This window comes from Phyllobates terribilis, unplaced genomic scaffold, assembly GCF_046119375.1.
Source record: "Phyllobates terribilis strain yellow unplaced genomic scaffold, ASM4611937v1 Scaffold_63__1_contigs__length_7903474, whole genome shotgun sequence".
NCBI lineage: Eukaryota > Metazoa > Chordata > Amphibia > Anura > Dendrobatidae > Phyllobates > Phyllobates terribilis.
In genome coordinates, this window is record NW_027362823.1 from 763,466 (window position 1) to 791,390 (window position 27,925).

Below are 27,925 nucleotides of genomic sequence, written 5' to 3' on the forward strand. Positions count from 1 at the left end.
CATAAAGCGACCGAATAATCCCACGTAGAAGGGAGAAATACAGCCACACCGTGACCAGACCACATATTACCACCACATAGTGACCGAATAATACCACATATTGTATAAGGGACAAATATCGCCACACCATGATCAGACCAGATTTTAGCAGCATATAGCGACCAAATTATTCCACATAGAAGGGAGAACTACCGTCACACCGTGAGCAGACCACATGACCACCACATAGTGACCGAACAATACCTCATACTGTAAAAGGGACAAATATCGCCACACCATGACCAGACCAGATTTTAGCAGCATATAGCGACCAAATTATTCCACATAGAAGGGAGAACTACCGTCACACCGTGAGCAGACCACATATGACCACCACATAGTGACCGAACAATACCTCATACTGTAAAAGGGACAAATATCGCCACACCATGACCAGACCAGATTTTAGCAGCATATAGCGACCAAATTATTCCACATAGAAGGGAGAACTACCGTCACACCGTGAGCAGACCATATATGACCACCACATAGTGACCGAACAATACCTCATACTGTAAAAGGGAGAAATATCGCCACACCATGACCAGACCAGATATTACCAACATATAGCGACCAAATAATTCCACATACAAGGGAGAAATACCACCACACCATGTCCACACCACATAGTGACCAAATAATAACACATACAGGGATAAATACCACACCATGACCGGACCAGATATTACAACATAGTGACCGAATATTACAATACTGATCATTAATGAAATGTCCTCGGACGCACATTCAGTTGAAACCAGTGGGCCCCCTCTACGTCCTGCTCAGGGTCCTGCCAAGGACCCTGGCCCACCGGATAATCGTCCAGTGTCCCGGTGCTCTAGTCAGACCCTGTTTGCCCACCAAACTCATCCATTTAAATGTCTGATTTTAGAGTTTGCATTGTGTTCCTTTTCTTAGCTTATAAAAACATAATAATTATAGTCTATGGACCTTTTCTGATGCTGATGGTTCACAAAAGAAATTTGAGACATGTTTGATTGTAATCTGATTTGCAGATAAAGCTGGCCCATTCAAATGATTGGATTGACAAAAAAAGATCCATTTGCATCCTTGTTCTGTATGTTTTTCACTGACTAATGTTAGAAGTTTGTAAATCTTCATCACTTTTTTTCCCTCATCAATAGGTGGCAGAAAATGTCATTTTTCAACAGGAGGAGAGAAAACGTCATTCCATCACTTTACCTGATGGGCCCATGCAGGGTAGGACTGGCCTGGTGTGATAGCGGGAAAAATTCCCGGTGGGCCCCGATGAGAGAGTGAGAGAATTGGTAGCGGGGGCTCTCAAAAAGTGCGGACCCTTTAAAAGCGCAGCAGAAGGAAATGTAGCGTCGCGTGCGGCGCTCATACTATTCAGTGGCGACAGCGGGTGACGCGCATAGTCACATGACAGGAGGACGTGATCTTGGTGGGCGGTGACACGCACCGCGCACTGCTTTCCCGCTGGTGGCTGGCAGTTGTGTGGTGTCACGTGACACGGTGACGTCACGCTCTCCTCTCCCTGCTCCCCTGCCGGCTTTTGATATGCCGACGCCGCGCTCTGCTCTCCAGTCCCGGCTCCTGCTCCCTTGGAATTGGCCTTGTAACACCGGCTCTCGTCCGGGTATGTAACACCGCACCAGCACCGCGCACCGCCCTCTTCTCTCCTGCTCTCTTGGCCTTTTAAGCCGGCTCCTGGGCTGAGTATACGGTGACCTGCACTCTGCTCTCTCACCATCACCCTGGAAACAAGGCTGCAGGCCTGGCTACAGCTCTCCCTGCTTCACCTTCAAGTCAAGTGCAATAGCCACGTTTTTCTGGGTGAGTGTTCCCAGCATTGGTCATCATCCATATATGGAGGGGTCGCAGGCTGGTCACATGGGGACATGGGGCTGAAGGGGGGGCTGGATGGACCCATGGGGACATGGATGGGGACATGGGGCTGAAGGGGGGGCTGGATGGACCCATGGGGACATGGATGGGGACATGGGGCTGAAGGGGGGGCTGGATGGACCCATGGGGACATGGATGGGGACATGGGGCTGAAGGGGGGGCTGGATGGACCCATGGGGACACGGATGGGGATATGGGGCTGAAGGGGGGGCTGGATGGACCCATGGGGACATGGATGGGGACATGGGGCTGAAGGGGGGGCTGGATGGACCCATGGGGACATGGATGGGGACATGGGGCTGAAGGGGGGGCTGGATGGACCCATGGGGACATGGATGGGGACATGGGGCTGAAGGGGGGGCTGGATGGACCCATGGGGACATGGATGGGGACATGGGGCTGAAGGGGGGGCTGGATGGACCCATGGGGACATGGATGGGGACATGGGGCTGAAGGGGGGGCTGGATGGACCCATGGGGACATGGATGGGGACATGGGGCTGAAGGGGGGGCTGGATGGACCCATGGGGACATGGGGCTGGATGGACCCATGGGGACATGGATGGGGACATGGGGCTGGATGGACCCATGGGGACATGGATGGGGACATGGGGCTGGATGGACCCATGGGGACATGGATGGGGACATGGGGCTGGATGGACCCATGGGGACATGGATGGGGACATGGGGCTGGATGGACCCATGGGGACATGGATGGGGACATGGGGCTGGATGGACCCATGGGGACATGGATGGGGACATGGGGCTGGATGGACCCATGGGGACATGGATGGGGACATGGGGCTGGATGGACCCATGGGGACATGGATGGGGACATGGGGCTGGATGGACCCATGGGGACATGGATGGGGACATGGGGCTGGATGGACCCATGGGGACATGGATGGGGACATGGGGCTGGATGGACCCATGGGGACATGGATGGGGACATGGGGCTGGATGGACCCATGGGAACATGGATGGGGACATGGGGCTGGATGGACCCATGGGAACATGGATGGGGACATGGGGCTGGATGGACCCATGGGAACATGGATGGGGACATGGGGCTGGATGGACCCATGGGAACATGGGGCTGGATGGACCCATGGGGACATGGATGGGGACATGGGGCTGGATGGACCCATGGGAACATGGGGCTGGATGGACCCATGGGGACATGGATGGGGACATGGGGCTGGATGGACCCATGGGAACATGGGGCTGGATGGACCCATGGGGACATGGGGCTGGATGGACCCATGGGAACATGGGGCTGGATGGACCCATGGGGACATGGATGGGGACATGGGGCTGAAGGGGGGGCTGGATGGACCCATGGGGACATGGATGGGGACATGGGGCTGAAGGGGGGGCTGGATGGACCCATGGGGACATGGGGCTGAAGGGGGGGCTGGATGGACCCATGGGGACATGGGGCTGAAGGGGGGGCTGGATGGACCCATGGGGACATGGATGGGGACATGGGGCTGGATGGACCCATGGGGACATGGGGCTGGATGGACCCATGGGGACATGGATGGGGACATGGGGCTGGATGGACCCATGGGGACATGGATGGGGACATGGGGCTGAAGGGGGGGCTGGATGGACCCATGGGGACATGGATGGGGACATGGGGCTGAAGGGAGGGCTGGATGGACCCATGGGGACATGGGGCTGAAGGGGGGGCTGGATGGACCCATGGGGACATGGATGGGGACATGGGGCTGGATGGACCCATGGGGACATGGGGCTGGATGGACCCATGGGGACATGGGGCTGGATGGACCCATGGGGACATGGGGCTGGATGGACCCATGGGGACATGGATGGGGACATGGGGCTGGATGGACCCATGGGGACATGGATGGGGACATGGGGCTGGATGGACCCATGGGGACATGGATGGGGACATGGGGCTGGATGGACCCATGGGGACATGGATGGGGACATGGGGCTGGATGGACCCATGGGGCTGGATGGACCCATGGGGCTGGATGGACCCATGGGGACATGGGGCTGGATGGACCCATGGGGCTGGATGGACCCATGGGGCTGGATGGACCCATGGGGACATGGGGCTGGATGGACCCATGGGGACATGGGGCTGGATGGACCCATGGGGACATGGATGGGGACATGGGGCTGGATGGACCCATGGGGACATGGATGGGGACATGGGGCTGGATGGACCCATGGGGACATGGATGGGGACATGGGGCTGGATGGACCCATGGGGACATGGATGGGGACATGGGGCTGGATGGACCCATGGGGACATGGATGGGGACATGGGGCTGGATGGACCCATGGGGACATGGATGGGGACATGGGGCTGGATGGACCCATGGGGACATGGATGGGGACATGGGGCTGGATGGACCCATGGGGACATGGATGGGGACATGGGGCTGGATGGACCCATGGGGACATGGATGGGGACATGGGGCTGGATGGACCCATGGGGACATGGATGGGGACATGGGGCTGGATGGACCCATGGGGACATGGATGGGGACATGGGGCTGGATGGACCCATGGGGACATGGATGGGGACATGGGGCTGGATGGACCCATGGGGACATGGGGCTGAAGGGACCCATGGGGACATGGGGCTGAAGGGGGGGCTGGATGGACCCATGGGGACATGGGGCTGAAGGGGGGGCTGGATGGACCCATGGGGACATGGGGCTGAAGGGGGGGCTGGATGGACCCATGGGGACATGGGGCTGAAGGGGGGGCTGGATGGACCCATGGGGACATGGGGCTGAAGGGGGGGCTGGATGGACCCATGGGGACATGGGGCTGAAGGGGGGGCTGGATGGACCCATGGGGACATGGGGCTGAAGGGGGGGCTGGATGGACCCATGGGGCTGAAGGGGGGGCTGGATGGACCCATGGGGCTGAAGGGGGGGCTGGATGGACCCATGGGGCTGAAGGGGGGGCTGGATGGACCCATGGGGCTGAAGGGGGGGCTGGATGGACCCATGGGGCTGAAGGGGGGGCTGGATGGACCCATGGGGCTGAAGGGGGGGCTGGATGGACCCATGGGGCTGAAGGGGGGGCTGGATGGACCCATGGGGACATGGGGCTGAAGGGGGGGCTGGATGGACCCATGGGGACATGGGGCTGAAGGGGGGGCTGGATGGACCCATGGGGACATGGGGCTGAAGGGGGGCTGGATGGACCCATGGGGACATGGGGCTGAAGGGGGGGCTGGATGGACCCATGGGGACATGGGGCTGAAGGGACCCATGGGGACATGGGGCTGAAGGGGGGCTGGATGGGGACATGGGGCTGAAGGGACCCATGGGGACATGGGGCTGAAGGGGGGGCTGGATGGACCCATGGGGACATGGGGCTGAAGGGGGGGCTGGATGGACCCATGGGGACATGGGGCTGAAGGGGGGGCTGGATGGACCCATGGGGACATGGAGCTGAAGGGGGGGCTGGATGGACCCATGGGGACATGGATGGGGACATGGAGCTGAAGGGGGGGCTGGATGGACCCATGGGGACATGGATGGGGACATGGGGCTGAAGGGGGGGCTGGATGGACCCATGGGGACATGGATGGGGACATGGGGCTGAAGGGGGGGCTGGATGGACCCATGGGGACATGGATGGGGACATGGGGCTGATGGGGGGGCTGGATGGACCCATGGGGACATGGATGGGGACATGGGGCTGATGGGGGGGCTGGATGGACCCATGGGGACATGGATGGGGACATGGGGCTGATGGGGGGGCTGGATGGACCCATGGGGACATGGATGGGGACATGGGGCTGATGGGGGGGCTGGATGGACCCATGGGGACATGGATGGGGACATGGGGCTGAAGGGGGGGCTGGATGGACCCATGGGGACATGGATGGGGACATGGGGCTGAAGGGGGGGCTGGATGGACCCATGGGGACATGGGGTGAAGGGGGGGCTGGATGGACCCATGGGGACATGGATGGGGACATGGGGCTGGATGGACCCATGGGGACATGGATGGGGACATGGGGCTGGATGGACCCATGGGGACATGGATGGGGACATGGGGCTGGATGGACCCATGGGGACATGGATGGGGACATGGGGCTGGATGGACCCATGGGGACATGGATGGGGACATGGGGCTGGATGGACCCATGGGGACATGGATGGGGACATGGGGCTGGATGGGGACATGGGGCTGGATGGGGACATGGGGCTGGATGGACCCATGGGGACATGGGGCTGGATGGACCCATGGGGACATGGGGCTGGATGGACCCATGGGGACATGGGGCTGGATGGACCCATGGGGACATGGGGCTGGATGGACCCATGGGGACATGGGGCTGGATGGACCCATGGGGACATGGGGCTGGATGGACCCATGGGGACATGGATGGGGACATGGGGCTGGATGGACCCATGGGGACATGGATGGGGACATGGGGCTGGATGGACCCATGGGGACATGGATGGGGACATGGGGCTGGATGGACCCATGGGGACATGGATGGGGACATGGATGGGGACATGGGGCTGGATGGACCCATGGGGACATGGATGGGGACATGGATGGGGACATGGGGCTGGATGGACCCATGGGGACATGGATGGGGACATGGATGGGGACATGGGGCTGGATGGACCCATGGGGACATGGATGGGGACATGGGGCTGGATGGACCCATGGGGACATGGATGGGGACATGGGGCTGGATGGACCCATGGGGACATGGATGGGGACATGGGGCTGGATGGACCCATGGGGACATGGATGGGGACATGGGGCTGGATGGACCCATGGGGACATGGATGGGGACATGGGGCTGGATGGACCCATGGGGACATGGATGGGGACATGGGGCTGGATGGGGACATGGGGACATGGATGGGGACATGGGGCTGGATGGGGACATGGGGCTGGATGGGGACATGGGGACATGGATGGGGACATGGGGCTGGATGGGGACATGGGGCTGGATGGGGACATGGATGGGGACATGGGGCTGGATGGGGACATGGATGGGGACATGGGGCTGGATGGACCCATGGGGACATGGATGGGGACATGGGGCTGGATGGACCCATGGGGACATGGATGGGGACATGGGGCTGGATGGACCCATGGGGACATGGATGGGGACATGGGGCTGGATGGACCCATGGGGACATGGATGGGGACATGGGGCTGGATGGACCCATGGGGACATGGATGGGGACATGGGGCTGGATGGACCCATGGGGACATGGATGGGGACATGGGGCTGGATGGACCCATGGGGACATGGATGGGGACATGGGGCTGGATGGACCCATGGGGACATGGATGGGGACATGGGGCTGGATGGACCCATGGGGACATGGATGGGGACATGGGGCTGGATGGACCCATGGGGACATGGATGGGGACATGGGGCTGGATGGACCCATGGGGACATGGATGGGGACATGGGGCTGGATGGACCCATGGGGACATGGATGGGGACATGGGGCTGGATGGACCCATGGGGACATGGATGGGGACATGGGGCTGGATGGACCCATGGGGACATGGATGGGGACATGGGGCTGGATGGACCCATGGGGACATGGATGGGGGACATGGGGCTGGATGGGGACATGGGGCTGGATGGACCCATGGGGACATGGATGGGGACATGGAGCTGGATGGACCCATGGGGACATGGATGGGGACATGGGGCTGGATGGACCCATGGGGACATGGATGGGGACATGGGGCTGGATGGACCCATGGGGACATGGATGGGGACATGGGGCTGGATGGACCCATGGGGACATGGATGGGGACATGGGGCTGGATGGACCCATGGGGACATGGATGGGGACATGGGGCTGGATGGACCCATGGGGACATGGATGGGGACATGGGGCTGGATGGACCCATGGGGACATGGGGCTGGATGGACCCATGGGGACATGGATGGGGACATGGGGCTGGATGGACCCATGGGGACATGGGGCTGGATGGACCCATGGGGACATGGATGGGGACATGGGGCTGGATGGACCCATGGGGACATGGGGCTGGATGGACCCATGGGGACATGGATGGGGACATGGGGCTGGATGGACCCATGGGGACATGGGGCTGGATGGACCCATGGGGACATGGGGCTGGATGGACCCATGGGGACATGGGGCTGGATGGACCCATGGGGACATGGGGCTGGATGGACCCATGGGGACATGGGGCTGGATGGACCCATGGGGACATGGATGGGGACATGGGGCTGGATGGACCCATGGGGACATGGATGGGGACATGGGGCTGGATGGACCCATGGGGACATTAATGGGGACATGGGGCTGGATGGACCCATGGGGACATGGATGGGGACATGGGGCTGGATGGACCCATGGGGACATGGATGGGGACATGGGGCTGGATGGACCCATGGGGACATGGATGGGGACATGGGGCTGGATGGACCCATGGGGACATGGATGGGGACATGGGGCTGGATGGACCCATGGGGACATGGATGGGGACATGGGGCTGGATGGACCCATGGGGACATGGATGGGGACATGGGGCTGGATGGACCCATGGGGACATGGATGGGGACATGGGGCTGGATGGACCCATGGGGACATGGATGGGGACATGGGGCTGGATGGACCCATGGGGACATGGATGGGGACATGGGGCTGGATGGACCCATGGGGACATGGATGGGGACATGGGGCTGGATGGACCCATGGGGACATGGATGGGGACATGGGGCTGGATGGACCCATGGGGACATGGATGGGGACATGGGGCTGGATGGACCCATGGGGACATGGATGGGGACATGGGGCTGGATGGACCCATGGGGACATGGATGGGGACATGGGGCTGGATGGACCCATGGGGACATGGATGGGGACATGGGGCTGGATGGACCCATGGGGACATGGATGGGGACATGGGGCTGGATGGACCCATGGGGACATGGATGGGGACATGGGGCTGGATGGACCCATGGGGACATGGATGGGGACATGGGGCTGGATGGACCCATGGGGACATGGATGGGGACATGGGGCTGGATGGACCCATGGGGACATGGATGGGGACATGGGGCTGGATGGACCCATGGGGACATGGATGGGGACATGGGGCTGGATGGACCCATGGGGACATGGATGGGGACATGGGGCTGGATGGACCCATGGGGACATGGATGGGGACATGGGGCTGGATGGACCCATGGGGACATGGATGGGGACATGGGGCTGGATGGACCCATGGGGACATGGATGGGGACATGGGGCTGGATGGACCCATGGGGACATGGATGGGGACATGGGGCTGGATGGACCCATGGGGACATGGATGGGGACATGGGGCTGGATGGACCCATGGGGACATGGATGGGGACATGGGGACATGGATGGGGACATGGGGCTGGATGGACCCATGGGGACATGGATGGGGACATGGGGCTGGATGGACCCATGGGGACATGGATGGGGACATGGGGCTGGATGGACCCATGGGGACATGGATGGGGACATGGGGCTGGATGGACCCATGGGGACATGGATGGGGACATGGGGCTGAAGGGGGGGCTGGATGGACCCATGGGGACATGGGGCTGAATGGGGGGGCTGGATGGACCCATGGGGACATGGGGCTGAATGGGGGGGCTGGATGGACCCATGGGGACATGGGGCTGAAGGGGGGGCTGGATGGACCCATGGGGACATGGGGCTGAAGGGGGGGCTGGATGGACCCATGGGGACATGGATGGGGACATGGGGCTGAATGGGGGGGCTGGATGGACCCATGGGGACATGGGGCTGAATGGGGGGGCTGGATGGACCCATGGGGACATGGGGCTGAATGGGGGGGCTGGATGGACCCATGGGGACATGGGGCTGAAGGGGGGGCTGGATGGACCCATGGGGACATGGGGCTGAAGGGGGGGCTGGATGGACCCATGGGGACATGGGGCTGAAGGGGGGGCTGGATGGACCCATGGGGACATGGGGCTGAAGGGGGGGCTGGATGGACCCATGGGGACATGGGGCTGAAGGGGGGGCTGGATGGACCCATGGGGACATGGGGCTGAAGGGGGGGCTGGATGGACCCATGGGGACATGGGGCTGAAGGGGGGGCTGGATGGACCCATGGGGACATGGGGCTGAAGGGGGGGCTGGATGGACCCATGGGGACATGGGGCTGAAGGGGGGGCTGGATGGACCCATGGGGACATGGGGCTGAAGGGGGGGCTGGATGGACCCATGGGGCTGAAGGGGGGGCTGGATGGACCCATGGGGACATGGATGGGGACATGGGGACATGGATGGGGACATGGGGCTGAAGGGGGGGCTGGATGGACCCATGGGGACATGGATGGGGACATGGGGCTGAAGGGGGGGCTGGATGGACCCATGGGGACATGGATGGGGACATGGGGCTGAATGGGGGGGCTGGATGGACCCATGGGGCTGAATGGGGGGGCTGGATGGACCCATGGGGACATGGGGCTGAATGGGGGGGCTGGATGGACCCATGGGGACATGGATGGGGACATGGGGCTGAATGGGGGGGCTGGATGGACCCATGGGGACATGGATGGGGACATGGGGCTGAATGGGGGGGCTGGATGGACCCATGGGGACATGGATGGGGACATGTGGCTGAATGGGGGGGCTGGATGGACCCATGGGGACATGGATGGGGACATGGGGCTGAATGGGGGGGCTGGATGGACCCATGGGGACATGGATGGGGACATGGGGCTGAATGGGGGGGCTGGATGGACCCATGGGGACATGGATGGGGACATGGGGCTGAATGGGGGGGCTGGATGGACCCATGGGGACATGGGGCTGAATGGGGGGGGCTGGATGGACCCATGGGGACATGGGGCTGAATGGGGGGGCTGGATGGACCCATGGGGACATGGGGCTGAATGGGGGGGCTGGATGGACCCATGGGGACATGGATGGGGACATGGGGCTGAATGGGGGGGCAGGATGGACCCATGGGGACATGGATGGGGACATGGGGCTGAATGGGGGGGCTGGATGGACCCATGGGGACATGGATGGGGCTGAATGGGGGGGCTGGATGGACCCATGGGGACATGGGGCTGAATGGGGGGGCTGGATGGACCCATGGGGACATGGGGCTGAATGGGGGGGCTGGATGGACCTATGGGGACATGGATGGGGACATGGGGCTGGATGGACCCATGGGGACATGGATGGGGACATGGGGCTGGATGGACCCATGGGGACATGGATGGGGACATGGGGCTGAATGGGGGGGCTGGATGGACCCATGGGGACATGGGGCTGAATGGGAGGGCTGGATGGACCCATGGGGACATGGATGGGGACATGGGGCTGAATGGGGGGGCTGGATGGACCCATGGGGACATGGATGGGGACATGGGGCTGAATGGGGGGGCTGGATGGACCCATGGGGACATGGATGGGGACATGGGGCTGAAGGGGGGGCTGGATCGACCCATGGGGACATGGATGGGGACATGGGGCTGGATGTACCCATGGGGACATGGATGGGGACATGGGGCTGAAGGGGGGGCTGGATGGACCCATGGGGACATGGGGCTGAAGGGGGGGCTGGATGGACCCATGGGGACATGGATGGGGACATGGGGCTGGATGGACCCATGGGGACATGGATGGGGACATGGGGACATGGATGGGGACATGGGGCTGGATGGACCCATGGGGACATGGATGGGGACATGGGGCTGGATGGACCCATGGGGACATGGATGGGGACATGGGGCTGGATGGACCCATGGGGACATGGATGGGGACATGGGGCTGGATGGACCCATGGGGACATGGATGGGGACATGGGGCTGGATGGACCCATGGGGACATGGATGGGGACATGGGGCTGGATGGACCCATGGGGACATGGATGGGGACATGGGGCTGAAGGGGGGGCTGGATGGACCCATGGGGACATGGGGCTGGATGGACCCATGAGGACATGGATGGGGACATGGGGCTGAAGGGGGGGCTGGATGGACCCATGGGGACATGGATGGGGACATGGGGCTGGATGGGGACATGGGGCTGAAGGGGGGGCTGTATGGACCCATGGGGACATGGATGGGGACATGGGGCTGAAGGGGGGGCTGGATGGACCCATGGGGACATGGATGGGGACATGGGGCTGAAGGGGGGGCTGGATGGACCCATGGGGACATGGATGGGGACATGGGGCTGAAGGGGGGGCTGGATGGACCCATGGGGACATGGATGGGGACATGGGGCTGAAAGGGGGGCTGGATGGACCCATGGGGACATGGATGGGGACATGGGGCTGAAGGGGGGGCTGGATGGACCCATGGGGACATGGATGGGGACATGGGGCTGAAGGGGGGCTGGATGGACCCATGGGGACATGGATGGGGACATGGGGCTGAAGGGGGGGCTGGATGGACCCATGGGGACATGGATGGGGACATGGGGCTGAAGGGGGGGCTGGATGGACCCATGGGGACATGGATGGGGACATGGGGCTGAAGGGGGGGCTGGATGGACCCATGGGGACATGGATGGGGACATGGGGCTGAAGGGGGGGCTGGATGGACCCATGGGGACATGGATGGGGACATGGGGCTGAAGGGGGGGCTGGATGGACCCATGGGGACATGGATGGGGACATGGGGCTGAAGGGGGGGCTGGATGGACCCATGGGGACATGGATGGGGACATGGGGCTGAAGGGGGGGCTGGATGGACCCATGGCGACATGGATGGGGACATGGGGCTGAAGGGGGTGCTGGATGGACCCATGGGGACATGGATGGGGACATGGGGCTGAAGGGGGGGCTGGATGGACCCATGGGGACATGGGGCTGAAGGGGGGGCTGGATGGACCCATGGGGACATGGGGCTGAAGGGGGGGCTGGATGGACCCATGGGGACATGGGGCTGAAGGGGGGGCTGGATGGACCCATGGGGACATGGATGGGGACATGGGGCTGAAGGGGGGGCTGGATGGACCCATGGGGACATGGATGGGGACATGGGGCTGAATGGGGGGGCTGGATGGACCCATGGGGACATGGATGGGGACATGGGGCTGAATGGGGGGGCTGGATGGACCCATGGGGACATGGATGGGGACATGGGGCTGAATGGGGGGGCTGGATGGACCCATGGGGACATGGATGGGGACATGGGGCTGAATGGGGGGGCTGGATGGACCCATGGGGACATGGATGGGGACATGGGGCTGAATGGGGGGGCTGGATGGACCCATGGGGACATGGATGGGGACATGGGGCTGAATGGGGGGGCTGGATGGACCCATGGGGACATGGATGGGGACATGTGGCTGAATGGGGGGGCTGGATGGACCCATGGGGACATGGATGGGGACATGGGGCTGAATGGGGGGGCTGGATGGACCCATGGGGACATGGATGGGGACATGGGGCTGAATGGGGGGGCTGGATGGACCCATGGGGACATGGATGGGGACATGGGGCTGAATGGGGGGGCTGGATGGACCCATGGGGACATGGGGCTGAATGGGGGGGCTGGATGGACCCATGGGGACATGGGGCTGAATGGGGGGCTGGATGGACCCATGGGGACATGGGGCTGAATGGGGGGGCTGGATGGACCCATGGGGACATGGATGGGGACATGGGGCTGAATGGGGGGGCAGGATGGACCCATGGGGACATGGATGGGGACATGGGGCTGAATGGGGGGGCTGGATGGACCCATGGGGACATGGATGGGGCTGAATGGGGGGGCTGGATGGACCCATGGGGACATGGGGCTGAATGGGGGGGCTGGATGGACCTATGGGGACATGGATGGGGACATGGGGCTGGATGGACCCATGGGGACATGGATGGGGACATGGGGCTGGATGGACCCATGGGGACATGGATGGGGACATGGGGCTGAATGGGGGGGCTGGATGGACCCATGGGGACATGGGGCTGAATGGGAGGGCTGGATGGACCCATGGGGACATGGATGGGGACATGGGGCTGAATGGGGGGGCTGGATGGACCCATGGGGACATGGATGGGGACATGGGGCTGAATGGGGGGGCTGGATGGACCCATGGGGACATGGATGGGGACATGGGGCTGAAGGGGGGGCTGGATCGACCCATGGGGACATGGATGGGGACATGGGGCTGGATGTACCCATGGGGACATGGATGGGGACATGGGGCTGAAGGGGGGGCTGGATGGACCCATGGGGACATGGGGCTGAAGGGGGGGCTGGATGGACCCATGGGGACATGGATGGGGACATGGGGCTGGATGGACCCATGGGGACATGGATGGGGACATGGGGACATGGATGGGGACATGGGGCTGGATGGACCCATGGGGACATGGATGGGGACATGGGGCTGGATGGACCCATGGGGACATGGATGGGGACATGGGGCTGGATGGACCCATGGGGACATGGATGGGGACATGGGGCTGGATGGACCCATGGGGACATGGATGGGGACATGGGGCTGGATGGACCCATGGGGACATGGATGGGGACATGGGGCTGGATGGACCCATGGGGACATGGATGGGGACATGGGGCTGAAGGGGGGGCTGGATGGACCCATGGGGACATGGGGCTGGATGGACCCATGAGGACATGGATGGGGACATGGGGCTGAAGGGGGGGCTGGATGGACCCATGGGGACATGGATGGGGACATGGGGCTGGATGGGGACATGGGGCTGAAGGGGGGGCTGTATGGACCCATGGGGACATGGATGGGGACATGGGGCTGAAGGGGGGGCTGGATGGACCCATGGGGACATGGATGGGGACATGGGGCTGAAGGGGGGGCTGGATGGACCCATGGGGACATGGATGGGGACATGGGGCTGAAGGGGGGGCTGGATGGACCCATGGGGACATGGATGGGGACATGGGGCTGAAAGGGGGGCTGGATGGACCCATGGGGACATGGATGGGGACATGGGGCTGAAGGGGGGGCTGGATGGACCCATGGGGACATGGATGGGGACATGGGGCTGAAGGGGGGCTGGATGGACCCATGGGGACATGGATGGGGACATGGGGCTGAAGGGGGGGCTGGATGGACCCATGGGGACATGGATGGGGACATGGGGCTGAAGGGGGGGCTGGATGGACCCATGGGGACATGGATGGGGACATGGGGCTGAAGGGGGGGCTGGATGGACCCATGGGGACATGGGGCTGAAGGGGGGGCTGGATGGACCCATGGGGACATGGATGGGGACATGGGGCTGAAGGGGGGGCTGGATGGACCCATGGGGACATGGATGGGGACATGGGGCTGAAGGGGGGGCTGGATGGACCCATGGGGACATGGATGGGGACATGGGGCTGAAGGGGGGGCTGGATGGACCCATGGCGACATGGATGGGGACATGGGGCTGAAGGGGGTGCTGGATGGACCCATGGGGACATGGATGGGGACATGGGGCTGAAGGGGGGGCTGGATGGACCCATGGGGACATGGGGCTGAAGGGGGGGCTGGATGGACCCATGGGGACATGGGGCTGAAGGGGGGGCTGGATGGACCCATGGGGACATGGGGCTGAAGGGGGGGCTGGATGGACCCATGGGGACATGGATGGGGACATGGGGCTGAAGGGGGGGCTGGATGGACCCATGGGGACATGGATGGGGACATGGGGCTGAATGGGGGGGCTGGATGGACCCATGGGGACATGGATGGGGACATGGGGCTGAATGGGGGGGCTGGATGGACCCATGGGGACATGGATGGGGACATGGGGCTGAATGGGGGGGCTGGATGGACCCATGGGGACATGGATGGGGACATGGGGCTGAATGGGGGGGCTGGATGGACCCATGGGGACATGGATGGGGACATGGGGCTGAATGGGGGGGCTGGATGGACCCATGGGGACATGGATGGGGACATGGGGCTGAATGGGGGGGCTGGATGGACCCATGGGGACATGGATGGGGACATGGGGCTGAATGGGGGGGCTGGATGGACCCATGGGGACATGGATGGGGACATGGGGCTGAATGGGGGGGTTGGATGGACCCATGGGGACATGGATGGGGACATGGGGCTGAATGGGGGGGCTGGATGGACCCATGGGGACATGGATGGGGACATGGGGCTGAATGGGGGGGCTGGATGGACCCATGGGGACATGGATGGGGACATGGGGCTGAATGGGGGGGCTGGATGGACCCATGGGGACATGGATGGGGACATGGGGCTGAATGGGGGGGCTGGATGGACCCATGGGGACATGGATGGGGACATGGGGCTGAATGGGGGGGCTGGATGGACCCATGGGGACATGGATGGGGACATGGGGCTGAATGGGGGGGCTGGATGGACCCATGGGGACATGGATGGGGACATGGGGCTGAATGGGGGGGCTGGATGGACCCATGGGGACATGGATGGGGACATGGGGCTGAATGGGGGGGCTGGATGGACCCATGGGGACATGGATGGGGACATGGGGCTGAATGGGGGGGCTGGATGGACCCATGGGGACATGGATGGGGACATGGGGCTGAATGGGGGGGCTGGATGGACCCATGGGGACATGGATGGGGACATGGGGCTGAATGGGGGGGCTGGATGGACCCATGGGGACATGGATGGGGACATGGGGCTGAATGGGGGGGCTGGATGGACCCATGGGGACATGGATGGGGACATGGGGCTGAATGGGGGGGCTGGATGGACCCATGGGGACATGGATGGGGACATGGGGCTGAATGGGGGGGCTGGATGGACCCATGGGGACATGGATGGGGACATGGGGCTGAATGGGGGGGCTGGATGGACCCATGGGGACATGGATGGGGACATGGGGCTGAATGGGGGGGCTGGATGGACCCATGGGGACATGGATGGGGACATGGGGCTGAATGGGGGGGCTGGATGGACCCATGGGGACATGGATGGGGACATGGGGCTGAATGGGGGGGCTGGATGGACCCATGGGGACATGGATGGGGACATGGGGCTGAATGGGGGGGCTGGATGGACCCATGGGGACATGGATGGGGACATGGGGCTGAATGGGGGGGCTGGATGGACCCATGGGGACATGGATGGGGACATGGGGCTGAATGGGGGGGCTGGATGGACCCATGGGGACATGGGGCTGAATGGGGGGGCTGGATGGACCCATGGGGACATGGATGGGGACATGGGGCTGAATGGGGGGGCTGGATGGACCCATGGGGACATGGGGCTGAATGGGGGGGCTGGATGGACCCATGGGGACATGGGGCTGAAAGGAGGGGCTGGATGGACCCATGGGGACATGGGGCTGAATGGGGGGGCTGGATGGACCCATGGGGACATGGATGGGGACATGGGGCTGAATGGGGGGGCTGGATGGACCCATGGGGACATGGATGGGGACATGGGGCTGAATGGGGGGGCTGGATGGACCCATGGGGACATGGATGGGGACATGGGGCTGAATGGGGGGGCTGGATGGACCTATGGGGACATGGATGGGGACATGGGGCTGGATGGACCCATGGGGACATGGATGGGGACATGTGGCTGGATGGGGACATGGGGCTGGATGGACCCATGGGGACATGGATGGGGACATGGGGCTGAATGGGGGGGCTGGATGGACCCATGGGGACATGGGGCTGAATGGGGGGGCTGGATGGACCCATGGGGACATGGGGCTGAATGGGGGGGCTGGATGGACCCATGGGGACATGGGGCTGAATGGGGGGGCTGGATGGACCCATGGGGACATGGATGGGGACATGGGGCTGAATGGGGGGGCTGGATGGACCCATGGGGACATGGGGCTGGATGTACCCATGGGGACATGGATGGGGACATGGGGCTGAAGGGGGGGCTGGATCGACCCATGGGGACATGGATGGGGACATGGGGCTGGATGTACCCATGGGGACATGGATGGGGACATGGGGCTGAAGGGGGGGCTGGATGGACCCATGGGGCTGAAGGGGGGGCTGGATGGACCCATGGGGACATGGATGGGGACATGGGGCTGGATGGACCCATGGGGACATGGATGGGGACATGGGGACATGGATGGGGACATGGGGCTGGATGGACCCATGGGGACATGGATGGGGACATGGGGCTGGATGGACCCATGGGGACATGGATGGGGACATGGGGCTGGATGGACCCATGGGGACATGGATGGGGACATGGGGCTGAAGGGGGGGCTGGATGGACCCATGGGGACATGGATGGGGACATGGGGCTGAAGGGGGGGCTGGATGGACCCATGGGGACATGGGGCTGGATGGACCCATGAGGACATGGATGGGGACATGGGGCTGAAGGGGGGGCTGGATGGACCCATGGGGACATGGATGGGGACATGGGGCTGAAGGGGGGGCTGGATGGACCCATGGGGACATGGATGAGGACATGGGGCTGAAGGGGGGGCTGGATGGACCCATGGGGACATGGATGGGGACATGGGGCTGAAGGGGGGGCTGGATGGACCCATGGGGACATGGGGCTGAAGGGGGGGCTGGATGGACCCATGGGGACATGGGGCTGAAGGGGGGGCTGGATGGACCCATGGGGCTGAAGGGGGGGCTGGATGGACCCATGGGGACATGGGGCTGAAGGGGGGGCTGGATGGACCCATGGGGACATGGGGCTGAAGGGGGGGCTGGATGGACCCATGGGGACATGGGGCTGAAGGGGGGGCTGGATGGGGACATGGGGCTGAAGGAGGGGCTGGATGGACCCATGGGGACATGGGGCTGAAGGGGGGGCTGGATCGACCCATGGGGACATGGGGCTGAAGGGGGGGCTGGATGGACCCATGGGGACATGGGGCTGAAGGGGGGGCTGGATGGACCCATGGGGACATGGGGCTGAAGGGGGGGCTGGATGGGGACATGGGGCTGAAGGGGGGGCTGGATGGGGACATGGGGCTGAAGGGGGGGCTGGATGGGGACATGGGGCTGAACGGGGGGGCTGGATGGACCCATGGGGACATGGAGCTGAAGGGGGGGCTGGATGGACCCATGGGGACATGGAGCTGAAGGGGGGGCTGGATGGACCCATGGGGCTGAAGGGGGGGCTGGATGGACCCATGGGGACATGGGGCTGAAGGGGGGGCTGGATGGACCCATGGGGACATGGATGGGGACGTGGGGCTGAAGGGGGGGCTGGATGGACCCATGGGGACATGGATGGGGACATGGGGCTGAAGGGGGGGCTGGATGGACCCATGGGGACATGGATGGGGAAATGGGGCTGAAGGGGGGGCTGGATGGACCCATGGGGACATGGATGGGGACATGGGGCTGAAGGGGGGGCTGGATGGACATGGATGGGGACATGGGGCTGAAGGGGGGGCTGGATGGACCCATGGGGACATGGGGCTGAAGGGGGGGCTGGATGGACCCATGGGGACATGGGGCTGAAGGGGGGGCTGGATGGACCCATGGGGACATGGGGCTGAAGGGGGGGCTGGATGGACCCATGGGGACATGGGGCTGAAGGGGGGACTGGATGGACCCATGGGGACATGGATGGGGACATGGGGCTGAAGGGGGGGCTGGATGGACCCATGGGGACATGGGGCTGAAGGGGGGGCTGGATGGACCCATGGGGACATGGATGGGGACATGGGGCTGAAGGGGGGGCTGGATGGACCCATGGGGACATGGATGGGGACATGGGGCTGAAGGGGGGGCTGGATGGACCCATTGGGACATGGGGCTGAAGGGGGGGCTGGATGGACCCATGGGGACATGGGGCTGAAGGGGGGGCTGGATGGACCCATGGGGACATGGGGCTGAAGGGGGGGCTGGATGGACCCATGGGGACATGGGGCTGAAGGGGGGGCTGGATGGACCCATGGGGCTGAAGGGGGGGCTGGATGGACCCATGGGGACATGGGGCTGAAGGGGGGGCTGGATGGACCCATGGGGACATGGGGCTTAAGGGGGGGCTGGATGGACCCATGGGGACATGGGGCTGAAGGGGGGGCTGGATGGACCCATGGGGCATGGATGGGGACATGGGGCTGAAGGGGGGCTGGATGGACCCATGGGGACATGGGGCTGAAGGGGGGGCTGGATGGACCCATGGGGACATGGGGCTGAAGGGGGGGCTGGATGGACCCATGGGGACATGGGGCTGAAGGGGGGGCTGGATGGACCCATGGGGACATGGATGGGGACATGGGTCTGAAGGGGGGGCTGAATGGACCCATGGGGACATGGATGGGGACATGGGGTTGAATGGACCCATGGGGACATGGATGGGGACATGGGGCTGAATGGGGGGGCTGGATGGACCCATGGGGCTGAATGGGGGGGCTGGATGGACCCATGGGGACATGGATGGGGACATGGGGCTGAATGGGGGGGCTGGATGGACCCATGGGGACATGGATGGGGACATGGGGCTGAATGGGGGGGCTTGCTGGACCCATGGGGACATGGATGGGGACATGGGGCTGAATGGGGGGGCTGGCTGGACCCATGGAGACATGGATGGGGACATGGGGCTGAATGGGGGGGCTGGCTGGACCCATGGGGACATGGATGGGGGGGCTGGCTGGACCCATGGGGACATGGATGGGGACATGGGGGGGCTGGCTGGACCCATGGGGACATGGATGGGGACATGGGGATGAATGGGGGGGCTGGCTGGACCCATGGGGACATGGATGGGGACATGGGGCTGGCTGGACCCATGGGGACATGGATGGGGACATGGGGCTGGCTGGACCCATGGGGACATGGATGGGGACATGGGGCTGAATGGGGGGGCTGGCTGGACCCATGGGGACATGGGGCTGAATGGGGGGGCTGGTAGGACCCATGGGGACATGGGGCTGAATGGGGGGGCTGGCTGGACCCACGGGGACATGGATGGGGACACGGGGCTGAATGGGGGGGCTGGCTGGACCCACGGGGACATGGATGGGGACATGGGGCTGAATGGGGGGGCTGGTGGACCCACGGGGACATGGATGGGGACATGGGGCTGAATGGGGGGGCTGGCTGGACCCACGGGGACATGGATGGGGACATGGGGCTGAAGGGGGGGCTGGATGGACCCATGGGGACATGGGGCTGAAGGGGGGGCTGGATGGACCCATGGGGACATGGGGCTGAAGGGGGGGCTGGATGGACCCATGGGGACATGGGGCTGAAGGGGGGGCTGGATGGACCCATGGGGACATGGGGCTGAAGGGGGGGCTGGATGGACCCATGGGGACATGGGGCTGAAGGGGGGACTGGATGGACCCATGGGGACATGGATGGGGACATGGGGCTGAAGGGGGGGCTGGATGGACCCATGGGGACATGGATGGGGACATGGGGCTGAAGGGGGGGCTGGATGGACCCATGGGGACATGGATGGGGACATGGGGCTGAAGGGGGGGCTGGATGGACCCATGGGGACATGGATGGGGACATGGGGCTGAAGGGGGGGCTGGATGGACCCATGGGGACATGGATGGGGACATGGGGCTGAAGGGGGGGCTGGATGGACCCATGGGGACATGGATGGGGACATGGGGCTGAAGGGGGGGCTGGATGGACCCATTGGGACATGGGGCTGAAGGGGGGGCTGGATGGACCCATGGGGACATGGGGCTGAAGGGGGGGCTGGATGGACCCATGGGGACATGGGGCTGAAGGGGGGGCTGGATGGACCCATGGGGCTGAAGGGGGGGCTGGATGGACCCATGGGGACATGGGGCTGAAGGGGGGGCTGGATGGACCCATGGGGACATGGGGCTGAAGGGGGGGCTGGATGGACCCATGGGGCTGAAGGGGGGGCTGGATGGACCCATGGGGCTGAAGGGGGGGCTGGATGGACCCATGGGGCTGAAGGGGGGGCTGGATGGACCCATGGGGACATGGGGCTGAAGGGGGGGCTGGATGGACCCATGGGGACATGGGGCTGAAGGGGGGGCTGGATGGACCCATGGGGCTGAAGGGGGGGCTGGATGGACCCATGGGGACATGGGGCTGAAGGGGGGGCTGGATGGACCCATGGGGACTTGGGGCTTAAGGGGGGGCTGGATGGACCCATGGGGACATGGGGCTGAAGGGGGGGCTGGATGGACCCATGGGGCATGGATGGGGACATGGGGCTGAAGGGGGGGCTGGATGGACCCATGGGGACATGGGGCTGAAGGGGGGGCTGGATGGACCCATGGGGACATGGGGCTGAAGGGGGGGCTGGATGGACCCATGGGGACATGGGGCTGAAGGGGGGGCTGGATGGACCCATGGGGACATGGGGCTGAAGGGGGGGCTGGATGGACCCATGGGGACATGGATGGGGACATGGGTCTGAAGGGGGGGCTGAATGGACCCATGGGGACATGGATGGGGACATGGGGTTGAATGGACCCATGGGGACATGGATGGGGACATGGGGCTGAATGGGGGGGCTGGATGGACCCATGGGGACATGGATGGGGACATGGGGCTGAATGGGGGGGCTGGATGGACCCATGGGGACATGGGGCTGAATGGGGGGGCTTGCTGGACCCATGGGGACATGGGGCTGAATGGGGGGGCTGGCTGGACCCATGGGGACATGGATGGGGACATGGGGCTGAATGGGGGGGCTTGCTGGACCCATGGGGACATGGATGGGGGGGCTGGCTGGACCCATGGGGACATGGATGGGGACATGGGGCTGAATGGGGGGGCTGGCTGGACCCATGGGGACATGGATGGGGACATGGGGATGAATGGGGGGGCTGGCTGGACCCATGGGGACATGGATGGGGACATGGGGCTGGCTGGACCCATGGGGACATGGATGGGGACATGGGGCTGAATGGGGGGGCTGGCTGGACCCATGGGGACATGGATGGGGACATGGGGCTGAATGGGGGGGCTGGCTGGACCCATGGGGACATGGATGGGGACATGGGGCTGAAGGGGGGGCTGGATGGACCCATGGGGACATGGGGCTGAAGGGGGGGCTGGATGGACCCATGGGGACATGGGGCTGAAGGGGGGGCTGGATGGACCCATGGGGACATGGGGCTGAATGGGGGGGCTTGCTGGACCCATGGGGACATGGATGGGGACATGGGGCTGAATGGGGGGGCTGGCTGGACCCATGGGGACATGGATGGGGACATGGGGCTGAAGGGGGGGCTGGATGGACCCATGGGGACATGGGGCTGAAGGGGGGGCTGGATGGACCCATGGGGACATGGGGCTGAAGGGGGGGCTGGATGGACCCATGGGGACATGGATGGGGACATGGGTCTGAAGGGGGGGCTGAATGGACCCATGGGGACATGGATGGGGACATGGGGTTGAATGGACCCATGGGGACATGGATGGGGACATGGGGCTGAATGGGGGGGCTGGATGGACCCATGGGGCTGAATGGGGGGGCTGGATGGACCCATGGGGACATGGATGGGGACATGGGGCTGAATGGGGGGGCTGGATGGACCCATGGGGACATGGGGCTGAATGGGGGGGCTTGCTGGACCCATGGGGACATGGATGGGGACATGGGGCTGAATGGGGGGGCTGGCTGGACCCATGGAGACATGGATGGGGACATGGGGCTGAATGGGGGGGCTGGCTGGACCCATGGGGACATGGATGGGGGGGCTGGCTGGACCCATGGGGACATGGATGGGGACATGGGGGGGCTGGCTGGACCCATGGGGACATGGATGGGGACATGGGGATGAATGGGGGGGCTGGCTGGACCCATGGGGACATGGATGGGGACATGGGGCTGGCTGGACCCATGGGGACATGGATGGGGACATGGGGCTGGCTGGACCCATGGGGACATGGATGGGGACATGGGGCTGAATGGGGGGGCTGGCTGGACCCATGGGGACATGGATGGGGACATGGGGCTGAATGGGGGGGCTGGTAGGACCCATGGGGACATGGGGCTGAATGGGGGGGCTGGCTGGACCCACGGGGACATGGATGGGGACACGGGGCTGAATGGGGGGGCTGGCTGGACCCACGGGGACATGGATGGGGACATGGAGCTGAATGGGGGGGCTGGTGGACCCACGGGGACATGGATGGGGACATGGGGCTGAATGGGGGGGCTGGCTGGACCCACGGGGACATGGATGGGGACATGGGGCTGAAGGGGGGGCTGGATGGACCCATGGGGACATGGGGCTGAAGGGGGGGCTGGATGGACCCATGGGGACATGGGGCTGAAGGGGGGGCTGGATGGACCCATGGGGACATGGGGCTGAAGGGGGGGCTGGATGGACCCATGGGGACATGGGGCTGAAGGGGGGACTGGATGGACCCATGGGGACATGGATGGGGACATGGGGCTGAAGGGGGGGCTGGATGGACCCATGGGGACATGGATGGGGACATGGGGCTGAAGGGGGGGCTGGATGGACCCATGGGGACATGGATGGGGACATGGGGCTGAAGGGGGGGCTGGATGGACCCATGGGGACATGGATGGGGACATGGGGCTGAAGGGGGGGCTGGATGGACCCATGGGGACATGGATGGGGACATGGGGCTGAAGGGGGGGCTGGATGGACCCATGGGGACATGGATGGGGACATGGGGCTGAAGGAGGGGCTGGATGGACCCATTGGGACATGGGGCTGAAGGGGGGGCTGGATGGACCCATGGGGACATGGGGCTGAAGGGGGGGCTGGATGGACCCATGGGGACATGGGGCTGAAGGGGGGGCTGGATGGACCCATGGGGACATGGGGCTGAAGGGGGGGCTGGATGGACCCATGGGGACATGGGGCTGAAGGGGGGGCTGGATGGACCCATGGGGACATGGGGCTGAAGGGGGGGCTGGATGGACCCATGGGGACATGGGGCTGAAGGGGGGGCTGGATGGACCCATGGGGACATGGGGCTGAAGGGGGGGCTGGATGGACCCATGGGGCTGAAGGGGGGGCTGGATGGACCCATGGGGACATGGGGCTGAAGGGGGGGCTGGATGGACCCATGGGGACATGGGGCTGAAGGGGGGGCTGGATGGACCCATGGGGACATGGGGCTGAAGGGGGGGCTGGATGGACCCATGGGGCTGAAGGGGGGGCTGGATGGACCCATGGGGACATGGGGCTGAAGGGGGGGCTGGATGGACCCATGGGGACATGGGGCTTAAGGGGGGGCTGGATGGACCCATGGGGACATGGGGCTGAAGGGGGGGCTGGATGGACCCATGGGGCATGGATGGGGACATGGGGCTGAAGGGGGGGCTGGATGGACCCATGGGGACATGGGGCTGAAGGGGGGGCTGGATGGACCCATGGGGACATGGGGCTGAAGGGGGGGCTGGATGGACCCATGGGGACATGGATGGGGACATGGGTCTGAAGGGGGGGCTGAATGGACCCATGGGGACATGGATGGGGACATGGGGTTGAATGGACCCATGGGGACATGGATGGGGACATGGGGCTGAATGGGGGGGCTGGATGGACCCATGGGGACATGGATGGGGACATGGGGCTGAATGGGGGGGCTGGATGGACCCATGGGGACATGGATGGGGACATGGGGCTGAATGGGGGGGCTTGCTGGACCCATGGGGACATGGATGGGGACATGGGGCTGAATGGGGGGGCTGGCTGGACCCATGGGGACATGGATGGGGACATGGGGCTGAATGGGGGGGCTGGCTGGACCCATGGGGACATGGATGGGGGGGCTGGCTGGACCCATGGGGACATGGATGGGGACATGGGGCTGAATGGGGGGGCTGGCTGGACCCATGGGGACATGGATGGGGACATGGGGATGAATGGGGGGGCTGGCTGGACCCATGGGGACATGGATGGGGACATGGGGCTGGCTGGACCCATGGGGACATGGATGGGGACATGGGGCTGAATGGGGGGGCTGGCTGGACCCATGGGGACATGGATGGGGACATGGGGCTGAATGGGGGGGCTGGCTGGACCCATGGGGACATGGATGGGGACATGGGGCTGAATGGGGGGGCTGGTAGGACCCATGGGGACATGGGGCTGAATGGGGGGGCTGGCTGGACCCACGGGGACATGGATGGGGACATGGGGCTGAATGGGGGGGCTGGCTGGACCCACGGGGACATGGATGGGGACATGGGGCTGAATGGGGGGGCTGGTGGACCCACGGGGACATGGATGGGGTCATGGGGCTGAATGGGGGGGGCTGGCTGGACCCACGGGGACATGGATGGGGACATGGGGCTGAATGGGGGGGCTGGCTGGACCCATGGGGACATGGATGGGGACATGGGGCTGAATGGGGGGGCTGGTAGGACCCATGGGGACATGGGGCTGAATGGGGGGGCTGGCTGGACCCACGGGGACATGGATGGGGACATGGGGCTGAATGGGGGGGCTGGCTGGACCCACGGGGACATGGATGGGGACATGGGGCTGAATGGGGGGGCTGGTGGACCCACGGGGACATGGATGGGGTCATGGGGCTGAATGGGGGGGGCTGGCTGGACCCACGGGGACATGGATGGGGACATGGGGCTGAATGGGGGGGCTGGCTGGACCCACGGGGACATGGATGGGGACATGGGGCTGAATGGGGGGGCTGGCTGGACCCACGGGGACATGGATGGGGACATGGGGCTGAATGGGGGGGCTGGCTGGACCCACGGGGACATGGATGGGGACATGGGGCTGAATGGGGGGGCTGGCTGGACCCACGGGGACATGGATGGGGACATGGGGCTGAATGGGGGGGCTGGCTGGACCCACGGGGACATGGATGGGGACATGGGGCTGAATGGGGGGGCTGGCTGGACCCACGGGGACATGGATGGGGACATGGGGCTGAATGGGGGGGCTGGCTGGACCCACGGGGACATGGATGGGGACATGGGGCTGAATGGGGGGGCTGGATGGACCCACGGGGACATGGATGGGGACATGGGGCTGAATGGGGGGCTGGCTGGACCCACGGGGACATGGATGGGGACATGGGGCTGAATGGGGGGGCTGGCTGGACCCACGGGGACATGGATGGGGACATGGGGCTGAATGGGGGGGCTGGCTGGACCCACGGGGACATGGATGGGGACATGGGGCTGAATGGGGGGGCTGGCTGGACCCACGGGGACATGGATGGGGACATGGGGCTGAATGGGGGGGCTGGCTGGACCCACGGGGACATGGATGGGGACATGGGGCTGAATGGGGGGGCTGGCTGGACCCACGGGGACATGGGGCTGAATGGGGGGGCTGGCTGGACCCACGGGGACATGGGGCTGAATGGGGGGGCTGGCTGGACCCACGGGGACATGGATGGGGACATGGGGCTGAATGGGGGGGCTGGCTGGACCCACGGGGACATGGATGGGGACATGGGGCTGAATGGGGGGGCTGGCTGGACCCACGGGGACATGGATGGGGACATGGGGCTGAATGGGGGGGCTGGCTGGACCCACGGGGACATGGATGGGGACATGGGGCTGAATGGGGGGGCTGGCTGGACCCACGGGGACATGGATGGGGACATGGGGCTGAATGGGGGGGCTGGCTGGACCCACGGGGACATGGATGGGGACATGGGGCTGAATGGGGGGGCTGGCTGGACCCACGGGGACATGGATGGGGACATGGGGCTGAATGGGGGGGCTGGCTGGACCCACGGGGACATGGATGGGGACATGGGGCTGAATGGGGGGGCTGGCTGGACCCACGGGGACATGGATGGGGACATGGGGCTGAATGGGGGGGCTGGCTGGACCCACGGGGACATGGATGGGGACATGGGGCTGAATGGGGGGGCTGGCTGGACCCACGGGGACATGGATGGGGACATGGGGCTGAATGGGGGGGCTGGCTGGACCCACGGGGACATGGATGGGGACTTGGGGCTGAATGGGGGGGCTGGCTGGACCCACGGGGACATGGATGGGGACATGGGGCTGAATGGGGGGGCTGGCTGGACCCACGGGGACATGGATGGGGACATGGGGCTGAATGGGGGGGCTGGCTGGACCCACGGGGACATGGATGGGGACATGGGGCTGAATGGGGGGGCTGGCTGGACCCAC

At 64.5% G+C, this 27,925-nt stretch overlaps 1 long non-coding RNA gene across 2 annotated transcripts in view; it reads left to right on the top strand.

Annotated features, from left to right (window-relative positions):
• Nucleotides 1–1,612: 1,612 nt before the first annotated feature.
• LOC141192504 (uncharacterized) overlaps nucleotides 1,613–27,925 on the top strand; it is a 35,601-nt gene continuing 9,288 nt past the window's right edge. For both annotated transcript variants that reach the window (XR_012265887.1, XR_012265888.1), the window contains exon 1: nucleotides 1,613–1,857. This is a non-coding gene — a long non-coding RNA (uncharacterized lncRNA). The remainder of the gene's footprint in view (nucleotides 1,858–27,925) is intronic.